At 40.2% G+C, this 10,482-nt stretch overlaps 1 pseudogene; it reads right to left on the reverse strand.

Annotated features, from left to right (window-relative positions):
• Positions 1-7,685: 7,685 nt before the first annotated feature.
• Positions 7,686-9,616, reverse strand: LOC125357675 (annotated as a pseudogene).
• Between the last annotated feature and the right edge of the window lie 866 nt (positions 9,617-10,482).

A 10,482-nucleotide genomic window follows, 5' to 3' on the forward strand; every position in this document is an offset into this window, starting at 1 on the left:
AATTTTGTGTGAATCCTCAAACTAAAGTCTTTATTCAGATGTCATTACAAATGTTTAGATGAAGTTAAGTTAAAGAGATTTTCCCACACTCATAGGACCTTTAAAACATACCTCACAAATCAGGAAGAAAACCCCAAATGCCTACATTTGTCCAATGCCTCTGACTAAATATCATGTACTTGCCTTTCAGTACTTTCTTCAAGTGTTTGTAAAATACACAAGAAACAAATTATTCTAAAGCCAGTGCACGTGCACGTGCATGTGTGTGTGTGCACGCACACACACACATATAGTTGAGTCAGTGCTGGACAATGCTATTCATATTTGGCTCATTTGCCTTCCATAGCACTCTTTCTTTTTTTTTTTTTTTTTGGCCAGTCCTGGGCCTTGGACTCAGGGCCTGAGCACTGTCCCTGGCTTCTTCCCACTCAAGGCTAGCACTCTGCCACTTGAGCCACAGTGCCGCTTCTGGCCGTTTTCTGTATATGTGGTGCTGGGGAATCGAACCTAGGGCCTCGTGTATCCGAGGCAGGCACTCTTGCCACTAGGCTATATCCCCAGCCCTCATAGCACTCTTTCTTTTCTGGACAGGAGAGTGGGGAACTCTGAGGTTTGATCTTAGAATCTCATGCTTGCTAAAATGTCACTTCACCCTTTCAAACCCTGGACTTGATGACTATTTTGGGGAAGGAAACTAGTAAACTTTTCTGCATAGGCTAGCCTTAAGCTCAGCCTCCCATATAGTTAGAATTACAGGTATAGCTATTCACTTGGCAACTTCATGATTGTTGCTTGCCGGGCTAGATTTACCTCCCCTGGTGCGGGGATGCTAAGCTTACTCCCTTATCAGTGCTCCCCTTTTCACCCTCTCCCCTGGGCACCTGACCAGCAGGTGGCCAAGGTGGAGCGAGGGACACGGGCTAGCCTAAGGTGGGTGTGGCTGAACCAGATCCCCTTTTCCTCCCTTCTTACCCACCAAGGAAGCCAGGTACAGACAGATCTCAGAGACACTTTGGAGAGCAATTCAATTTAATTGGAAGGGACTCACAGTAATATAGTAGTGATGACGAGGATTGAGCATGAGCTGGCGATAGGCTGGCGAGCTTGTCCATCCAAGAGCAGCTCCCAAGAACCTCCCTCATGGGCTAACGTCACTTTCCATAGTACCGCCCTGTGGGCAAAGCCCACCAAAAAGGGAGCACACATGCTCGCTGGCGCAAGGTGGGGGATGGTCTCAAAGCTACCCCTTCTGGTTCCGGACCCAGAAGGAGATAGATGTGGCTCACTTCCACACTGCCCCAGGGCTGGGGGAAGGGTGCCGCCTTGGGAGCGCTCTCCTCGCCCTTCCCCCCTTAAGGCCAAGATGAATCCCCAACAGTTGCTGTTATTGTGTGCCAGTTCTGAGGCTTGAACTCAGAACCTGGGCTCTATCCTTGAGATTTTGTGTTCAGGATAGTGTTCTACCACTTGAGCCACAGCTCAGTTTCTGGCTTTTTGATAGTTAATTTGAGGTAAGAGTTTCTAGGACTTTTCTATCCAGGCTGGTTTCAAACCTTCATGTTTTGATCTCAGCCTCCTGAGTAGCTAGGATTATAAACATGAGCCACCAGCACCTGGCAAGATAGCACTCATTTTATTACTTAAAAATATTTTGAAGGTGGGTGTCATGACTTATTCCTGGAATCTTAGTTATTCAGGAGGAGGATATCTGAGGATCACTCTTCAAAGCCAACCTGAGCAGAAAAGTGATTGAGACTCTTGTCTCCATTTAAAGAGCAAAAAGCTGAAAATGGATCTGTGGCTCAAGTGGCAGAGTGTCAGCCCTGAGCAAAAAAGCCAAGTGAAAGCAAGGAGGCCTGAGTTCAAGCCCCAGTACAGGCATATGCACACAAAAATTGTTTGAGAAGAATACACTCTGTTTATGCTCTGGTTTTGAGTCTCCAAATTCAAGCAAGTATGGGTGGAAAATACTTGAGAAAAATTGTATCTGTACTGAATTATAGATTTTCCTTTGTTATAGTCCCTAAAAGAGACCATATGACAACTATTTACAAATCACATGAATTGAATTAAGTAGTATATTAATGTAAAGATGATTTACAGTATACAAGAAAATGTAGGTAGGTTGTATGCAAATACTGCATCATTTTATATAAAGGAACTGAGCATGAGCCGATTTGGGAATCCATGGTGACCCTGGAAACAAATTTGCTTAGAGTGTGAAGGAGGAGGGACAGCTGTAGAATAATTGTCACCGGCTCCTTTGGGAGAGGGCAAGGGTGGATGAAGAAAGACTGATAGATGAGTGCCGTGTTACTGTTGTATAAATCCAAGAAGTTGTGTGCTATTGCATAGGTGAGTGGCCATCCATAACAATTACACAGTGTATTCCAACAAGCTAGAAGAAAGCATTTGAGATGTTTTTAATGTGAAGAAATAATAGGTGTTTGAAGATACAGATGCATTTGATCTTGGTTAAGCATTATAGAATAAGTCTATAACAATGTACAATTTTCATGTCTGTTGATTGTTTAAACCTATTTTTTTTTATCTAAAAATTAGTCAGGTGCTGGAGGCTCACATCTGTTATCCTAGCTTCTCGGAGGCTGAGATCTAAGGATCATGGTTTGAAGCCAATCTGGGCCAAAATGTCTATGAAATTCATATATTCCACAAACTACTCAGAAAAAGGTGGAAGTGGTGCTATGGCTCAAGTGGTAGAGTGCTGCCCTTTGGCAAAAAGCAGCTCAGAGACAGTGCCCAAACTCCAGGACCAAAAAAGGAATTTGAAAATTAATCGATATGTTTTACTTTTAATTAACAAAATAAAAAAAAATTTAGCTAGGCTCTGATGACACTTGCCTGTAATCTTAGCTACTCAGGAGCCTGAGATCTGAGGATCATGACTTGAGTCCAGCCCAAGAAGAAAAGCCCTTGAGATTTATCTCAAATTAGTCAGCAAAAAGCCAAAAGTAGGGGTGTAACTGAAATAGTAGACTTCCAGTGTTGATTGGAAAAAGCCAAATGAGAAGACAAGGCCCTGCATAACAATCTCAGTTTCAACACAAAAAAATATAGAAAACATTATTAGTGGGGTTCTAGAAACAAAACTCTGGGAAAAGGTATCAATTCAAGGGACTTTTGGATTAATTCTCTAAGACCATGTTAGTGATGTTTTCCATCTACCTCCCTGCTCCCCTAGCTCCCCCCCCTACATTGGTACCAAGGAGACCTGATGTTGCTAAGTGCTTCTCTGTTACCCAGGCACAGGGCCTCCCCTAATGAGCATGCCTAACCTCCAAGCTCAGCCTTTTCTCCCCCTTCCCCATGAAGAAGGTGTGAACCATATGGTGCATCACAAGGGTGACAATCAACTGGCTCCAGTGGCTCATGCCTGTGATCCTAGCTACTTAGGAAGCTGGGTTGTGAGGACACAGTTCTATTCTAGCCCAGGCAGGAAACCTTGTGAGACTCTTTAATTGTCTACCAAAAATCAGGAAATGGAGTTGTGTTCTTGCCCTGAGTTCAAATCCTAGTACTGGCACAAAACAAAATATGATACAACACAACACAACAAAGAAAACAAGGGTGATCATATATAGAAATGGAATGGAATGGTTTTTGCAGGTTGCATCTTCCTTACTCCTTGGCTGTTACAGACCAGAAGCAGGTTGACTTCTCAGTGATTGCATTTATTCTGCAAACATAGATGTTAAGATAAGTGATCCATCTTTGTAAAATATTTTCAGTTCCTGAGATGAACGGGAAATATTTCTGTATTCAGATGAAAATAAAATCCAAACCATCTTTTAGAAAAATTTCAGACACACATAAAAATTGACAATAGGACTAACACTTCCCACATAAACCACATCCAGGGACCGCACAATTAAATTTTGTGCATTTTTGCAACAGATGCATCAACAATCATGCATTATTGACTACAGTCCATTCATTATTCAGATTTCCTTACTTTTTTTTAAACTTAAAGTAATTTTTTTCTCCTCCCACACTGCCCATTGCAGTGCATGAATTTGTCTTTGTTATTTCATGCTTCTCTTGGGTATGAGACTTTCTTAGACTTTGCTTGGTGACATCGAGAGTTTGGAGAAGTTTGGGGAAGTTTGGCTCTCTCTCTATATTGTGATTTGCTGATGTTTATCTCATGATTTAGAACAGATGATGTGTTTTGGAAAGGATGATTGCAGAGGTAAATTGTTTTTTATCACATCATACGAAGAGCACACACGACATGATTATTTTTGGGGTGAGGGTTTGAGAAAGGGTCACAATCCAGAGCCCAAATGGGCTTCAAATTTACTCAGTAGCTCAGTCTAGCTCCAACTCTTGATCCTCCATCTCAACTGAATTTAAAGTACCATACTTGGCCTAAAAACATGAGTTTTCATGGTTGATGTTGGCGTTGATGAGAAAAGAAGAAAAAGTTGTTTTTAAATTTATTGGACACATTGAGAGTTATGTGATCCTGGCCTCCAAGTTGATGCTGTGGGTTTCAAAGATCTCTTTTCAAGACAGTTATAATTAAGCATGATAAAGAAATGTCATTTGATCCAGGCCCTGGTGGCTCACATCTGTAATCTTAGGAGGCTGAGATCTGAGGATCATGGTTCAAAACAAGCCCAGACAAGAAAAACCATGAGACTCTTATCTCCAATAAAATAGCCAAAAAGCCAAAAGCTTAAGTTGTAGAGTGATATCCTTGGACACAACAACTCAGGGACAGTTTCCAGACCCTGAATTCAAGCTCCAGGACCCACAGCCCCAACACACACACACACACACACACACACACACACACACGTTATTTGACAAAACAGCAAATCTGAACTAGGAAATACAGACAACAGACAATAATTTTGAGATATACATGTTTGTTTGTTTTGCTGCCTGGAGGGAAATTTCCACAGAATAAATAAGGATAGTACTTTTCAGTGTACTGTAAGCAGAAACAGATGGATCTTTAAGGTGATCTTGTCAATGTCTTAACGTGGCATGAGGAAGGGCAGGAACGGTAGTACATATCCCAGCAACTCAAGAGGTAAATGCAGGAGGTAAATACAGGTGATCCAAATCACCAAACTAGTTTGGTTACTTGTTGGACATTTGCAGCCCAAAGTAGGATTATTTATATAAAACCATAGGAATAAAGGAACATGAGGCTATTTAAGATATAAAAAACATAATTGTCTTTACTTGATTTTTCAGTATGTGCCAACTTTATCATCTAATCTCTATGAAGAATCAACTCAATATGTTTGTTGTGGAAATGTACTAATTTATCCTTGTTCTCAGAGTTTTGAATTGATGTTCTAATTGATATATTTCTTGTCTAGAAATTGTTCACCTCCCCTAGTTCTTAGTTTCATTGTATCTCAATTGTCTTCACCTTTAGTTATAATTTTGGCTGGAATAGATATTTGGATTAAGAAAGGTTACTTTGGGCCTCTCTTCAGGCAATGTCTAAAATTGGAATCAGTCATTGTGAATTCTCAAACTGAGATGAATATAAATAAAAGGATAGGTGAGCTGGGGATTAAGGTTTGCACCAACTATGTCTCTCAAGGGCTCAGATAAGGCAGCTTGGCTCCCAGAGTAGCAATATGCCGAGTTGGGACTTTTGAGAAGAGATTGGTTCATGAGGGCTTTACCTTCAGTATTGGATTAATTTATTGCTGCATTCCCATTTGTCTAATAGGGGGTGATGGAATGAGTGGAAGGAAGTGTGTCCTTGTTTGAGATGGGAATGAGTGGAAGGAAGTGTGTCCTTGAGGGCATGCACTTGGGGTTATCTGCTGTTCTTGGGCTCCCTCCTCCCTCCCCTGCCTGCCCTACCTCATTCCTTTCTTGCTGGCCATTATGAGGTGAGTAGCTGGCTTCACCATGCCCATCTCTCCATGATGTTCTGACTCTCCCCAGACCCACAGTGGTTGAAAGTGGACTGAAATCTCTGAAACTATGAGATGAAATAAATCTTTCCTCTTTTATTCTTTTTAAATCTCAGCTATTTCATCATAGCAGTGGGAAACAGACGAATACACTCTACATGGTTTTGTGCATGCCAAGATAGAAATAGAAACTTTGTATGAAAGAGATAAGTTAAAACTAAAAAAAAGGTGTAAGAGCTAGGATCTCTCTGCAGAGTAGGAATTTTGCCATTGTTTAATTGCTTGATATCAGGATTTAATTTCTTCTGAAGGCTAGCCTTTAGCCCCAGGAAATAAATTAATATTTTATAATGCTTCACCTTTTTCTGAAAGAAATTGAGACATTATACATTACTTGCAACTTTTAGTATTGGACCAACACAGTTGTGAACAAAAGAGATTAAGGAGGATTTGTTATTTTTCATCAGGTGCCAAAGCAATTAAAGTAACTTTAAGTCACTAATTTTATTCTGCTTTGTGTCAGAGTTACTTGGCTTGTGAAATCTATTTTATTGGTGTGTGATTTTTAAGAGCAAATGTTTTACTTAGTCTATTTTCACCTACCAAACCATGAAGTATTGTCTTTTGTCTACAATCAAAATTTAATATGGTCATAATACTCAGTGTACACATGGGAACACGGAATGAGGTATCTTGAGGGGATGGGTGGGGCTGGGAGAGATGAGGGGAATGATGGAAGCAGAGACTTGGATCCAAATGAATTGTACCCAGAAATGACATTTTGAATTGAAACCCCTTTGGACAACTACTTAAAGATAATAATAAAACATGATTTAAAATATTGCTCAAAGTTACTTGAAGCACAAGGAAGAAGGAAACAGGAATTTTCACCCATTGAAATTGAAGGTTGTGTCAGATATCTTAGGAATGTCTTTGGCCACTAGATAAAGACATATCCAAATGCAGTCATAGTGGGTTTTTTTTTCACTGTTTGAGGAATTTTATTAAAGCAAGAATTTTATAATCCAAATTACATTTCCTTGCAGAGTTATCAATTCTGTTACTTAGAACTGACATCCTGAGTTATTCCACAGTAAAGAATTGAAAAATTAAAGAAAGGAATGCTTTAAATTTTTGTACTTCGCTGAAATTTTTTCCCCAGGGTCTATAAAACATTAATTTGTTTTTATATTTTACTAATTTTTGTAGGATTTTTTTCAAGTTAATGGAAACAAGTCTTTATTAAGTAACTTTTAATATCAGAAAAATAAAACTCTTATAATTCTCTTTACAGCAAATATATAATATCAGTGCTTTGGCCATCTTAAGTTAAAGGCCCTTTATCATAAAATATATGGTTTTAAACTTTACTCAAATTGAATTTATAATCCCTATGACTTCCCTACATATACATAACAAAAGAGTGTAGTAAAATTAGCAAATGCTAAACTATATTGATAATTTATCATTCTTAGTTTGTAGTTTTTAGGAACAGTACACACACCTAATATATGTCGATTCCTTGGCTTATTAGTTGCAGTGTACAATGCAACAAAATACAAAATACATTAGGGTTTTTTTTTTTTTTAAATCATGTAATCTAGGACTAGCACTGTTTGCTAGACTTGGCATTTGCTAAGTACATAAGGTTCAATGTTTCCTTTCCTTTTTAATTTATTTTATATTTTGTAATTTTTTTCATAATATTTAAGTTTTTGATGTTTAGATATTTTTCTTTGGTGAAGCACGAGTTTCTTTTCATGGTCTCTGATCAATTTCTTAAACAGTTAGAACACCAGTAGCACTGTTGACTGCTTTCTGGGCAGCCTCTTTAGCTTGGTGGGCTTGTAGTACAGATATAGCTTCATCAACCTTAGAACACAAAGACTCTGGAGACTCAAGCATATGAAGTAATTCTGAATTATCTATCTCCAACAACATGCCAGTGATTTTACCAGCAAGAGTAGGGTGCATGGCTTGGGTAAGAGGAAACAGCCTTTCACCCAACATTTGCTTTTGCTCTTGGGGGGTGGGCAGATGGCAACATGGAAGCAGTCCTGACCTTGTACATGAACAGCAGGCTGTTGCATGGTAACTTGTGGCTGTGCATTAAGATGTTGCTGAGGATTGCAGACTCCTGCATCATATTTATACTGGGGAATTGTGTGGACAGTAGGAGTGGCTGCTGCAGCAACAGGTGCAGGACGTGGACCCATTGTTTGTGTTGATGTGTTAGCAACACGCTGTGTGGACATGACTTGTGGAACCTGTGAAGAAGATGGTCTCATAGTACTAAATGGTGGAACCTGTGAAGAAGCTGGTCTCATAGTACTAAATGGTGGTCTAAGAGTGGCTGGGCAGATAGCACCGGGCATATTTTGGAATGGATGAGGTCTGGCACCCTGAGCAGTCCAGCAAGGACTTGGTCTTAGTTGAGCAATTTGGCTAGGAGGACAGAATGCAGCACAGTTCTGAGTCTGTGGGATAGCTGCCATGAAGTAATCTGAAGGAGGTGCTGGCTGGTAGGAGTTGATTACAGGGTTGGGCACAGCTCGTACACTTGCCATTCTCTGAATATACTGGTTAGTGAGGTGAGCTTGGCGCTCTTCTTTGCGCTGAGCTAAAGCTACATAGAGTGGCTTTGTGGCTACAATTCTACCATTCATTTCTGTAACTGCTTTAGTGGCTTCTTCTGGGGAGGAGAAACATACAAACCCAAACCCTTTGCTTCGACCACCTTCCATCATATCCTTTGCACTAGTGATTGTACCAAATGGAGAAAACTCTTTCTGGAGATGTTCATTATCAATACTATCATCAATATTTTTCACATAAAGGTTAACACCCTGATATCTGGTGATGCTATCTTGCTTCATCACCTCAAATTTGGTCTTCAGTTCCATTTGTTGTTCCACTTTTTTCTGAGCTCAATCAACGTAAATTTGTTTTCCATTGAGCTCCTTTCCATTCATCTCATACACAGCTTTCTGTGCATCTTCATGCCTTTCAAAGCTTAAAAATCCAAATCCTTTGGATTTTCCACTTTCATAAGTCATTACTTTCACACTTAAGGCAGGTCCAAACTTGCCAAACAGTTCCTTAAGGCGCTCACTATCCATGTTTTCTCCAAAATTCTTGATGTAAACATTGGTGAAATCTTTCACCCTAGCTCCAAGTTCAGCTTCTCGTTCTTTACGAGACATAAATCTTCCAACAAATACTTTGCGATCATTTAGAAGCATTCCATTCATTTTTTCAATAGCTCTTTCAGCTGCTTCTCGTGTCTCAAAATGTATGAATCCATAGCCCTTGGAACCATTTTCATCACAAACCACCTTACATGAAAGGATGTTACCAAAAGCAGAAAATGTATCATACAGTGCTTTATTATCAATGGATTTGTCCAAATTTTTAATGAATATGTTGCTCACTCCACTTTTATGAAGTGATGGATCACACATGATGCATACTGGCTTGCCCTTTATTACATAAAAATTCATGGTGTCCAAAGCAGCTCCGCATCCGCAGGCTGCTGGAAGTTCACATACGCTTAGCCTAAGGAGAGGCAGGTGATCATGTCCCTGCAGACCCAGATGGAGAGGATGGGCCCCGGGGCTGAACTTCTAGTAGAGCATCACCTCGGTCATGTCGGGGTGTAGATCCCCCACGTAGAGCAAGGCCATGGGGTAGCTGGGGGCGCTGGGGTTCATCTCCGCATGGCTGCCCACAGGGCAACAGGCCAAGACCTTTCCGTGAGAGGAGAGTGAGTGCTGAGGCACCAGCTCGGGGGAGGGGAGCAGGGGGGACAATCAACCAGAATCAACAACTACTCAAAGGCTGCAGAGCCCATTGATTTCCCTGCTGGCTGGGAGAGAGGCTGGTGGTGGCAGGCAGGCAGATGGGCAGGAAGGCCTTGGTCTCTGGGTTTCTTCTTGGAGCTGCTGCGGGGCTGTAGGCCAGCGGGTCAGTCTCAGCTGCTTCACCGAGTTATTCTATAAAAGAGGAGGAAGGAAAAAATATAAAAGTCCCTGGCAGGGGAGATGTGGAATTTTTGTAATTATTTTTTGGATTTTTTTTTTTGGATTTTTAAATAATAAATGTGTGTTCCAAGCCTGGAGCGCACACCCCACACTCTCAGCACTAACCGCCGGGGAGAAGGGCTAATCATAGTGTTTATGCCATTATTTAATATAGTTACATGATTCCATTTTAAGTTTTCTGCATATTACTGAAGATTAAATAGTTTTTAAAAGAAAATGTGCTCTTTCTTGATTAGCATCAAGACAATAAATTTCAAATGGGATTTTTGTTGACAATCATCTTAGAATTTTTATTTAGAGGAGGCATTGTTGTAGGTTTAGTGTTAATATAACTGTCCTTAAAAAAAAGATCATGAATTCTTTTATAAATAGTGAAGAGTCAAAGAAACCTTGTAAATTCTGTAGTCAGTATTTTATGGCTGTATTTGTTTAGCTTGACTAGCTTCTAGACTATGCTTTCCTCAATGAGGGGCCCTTGATTTCTGGTTTATTAGAGCATTTACTTTAGAAATCTTGTAATCATAAGTTTTCCCAGT

The sequence above is a fragment of the Perognathus longimembris genome, chromosome 9 (genome assembly GCF_023159225.1).
Source record: "Perognathus longimembris pacificus isolate PPM17 chromosome 9, ASM2315922v1, whole genome shotgun sequence".
NCBI classification, from domain to species: domain Eukaryota; kingdom Metazoa; phylum Chordata; class Mammalia; order Rodentia; family Heteromyidae; genus Perognathus; species Perognathus longimembris.